Raw genomic sequence first — 1,226 nt, forward strand, 5'->3', positions numbered from 1 at the left:
GACTGGCAGTAGGTCCTGGATGCAGCTGGAAAACATTTTTGTGCATTGTCAATACATACAATACATAGCATAATTACATTATGTACATAAACAATATTGACGCATAAAATATCAACATTCTAAAATAGTAGATACTCACACACAGTTGCTTCTCTGTCCTTGTCACGGACATCAGGACGTTCCTGAAGAGTCTGATTAACACAAATGTGACTCCCATTCTGTGGAGTGTCTGTGGAAATAAATGTAAAATTAAAAAAATATTGTAGCAAATAAATTGTTTTCTCAAAAATACATAAGTAAATAAGTTAAAATTATTCTCAACCAACCATTATACAGTCGGGAATCAACGCAGTGACTGTAATGCATACCGGCTTCATGACGTCGTCCTCATATCCGTCCTCCGTCCGCCATTTTGTCGATCTCTACTGCTTTCCACACTCTGCCTTGCTGTACTGCGTTATAACAAAATAAATAAAATAACCGGAAGATCAGTTTTCCTTACAAATATGCGAGTGTTCACTATTGACTAAATGTGAAATCATAACTTACTGAATTTCTCTTCGTCCTGGTGGACTCCGTCAGAGCGCCTCGGCACCGTGGTCTGAGGCCTGGCTGTTTAGGCTTGGCCATTTTTCAGGTCTGAAAAAAAAATAAAAGAAGATGCGAGTATTTTTAAGAGTTCAGAACATCACATATAATAACAAATACAATACGAAATCTCACCCTACACTTGTTTTGGGATTAAGAAAACGACAGACCGCTTTCTGTAAGAAACAAACAAAGCAACTAGCCTCGCTGCACGTGCTCGCTATTCATTAAAGCTTTCTTACCGTGAGTTCGGCCTGTTGGACCGCCGCGGTGTCATCTGTTGTTTTCCGCCGGGACATTGCTTGATATCAAAACGATACTGAAAAAGTAACTCCGTGAAATAGGACTTTTTCCACCATTTCACACAACGCACGGGCATTTTCATTCATGTTGGGTCTCGCAGTAGCACCCGTTAGCGAGGGTGCAAATCTTCCTCTGGAGTTTAATGGCGGCTGCTTGACCGACTATGAAAGCGCATTACTGCCACCAACTGGACTGGAGTGTTAAATGAAAGTTGACAGAAAAAAATATATTCTAAAAGTTATAATTAATTACTAAAATGTTTTTAAATGTGTAGATGTTTATTTACTCAATTCTACTTTGAGCTGTGTCCTTTTTAGTTTATACAGAATATAATG

General features: G+C 38.7%; 1 long non-coding RNA gene across 4 annotated transcripts; it reads right to left on the minus strand.

Moving 5' to 3' along the window:
- Positions 1-145: 145 nt before the first annotated feature.
- Positions 146-1,131, minus strand: LOC106944363 (uncharacterized). Of its 4 annotated transcripts, XR_001424248.1 has the most exons (4): positions 831-1,131; positions 550-639; positions 369-452; positions 146-229 (listed from the first exon to the last, which is right to left on the minus strand). It is a non-coding gene; the product is annotated as an uncharacterized LOC106944363 (long non-coding RNA). The 4 variants fall into 4 exon arrangements; XR_001424245.1 differs by lacking the exon at positions 831-1,131 and having other exon boundaries at positions 550-824; XR_001424246.1 differs by lacking the exon at positions 831-1,131 and having other exon boundaries at positions 164-191; positions 550-824.
- Positions 1,132-1,226: the final 95 nt, after the last annotated feature.

The sequence above is a fragment of the Poecilia latipinna genome, unplaced genomic scaffold (assembly GCF_001443285.1).
Source record: "Poecilia latipinna isolate Pla-1442-1.1 unplaced genomic scaffold, P_latipinna-1.0 Scaffold8477, whole genome shotgun sequence".
Taxonomy (NCBI): Eukaryota; Metazoa; Chordata; class Actinopteri; order Cyprinodontiformes; family Poeciliidae; genus Poecilia; species Poecilia latipinna.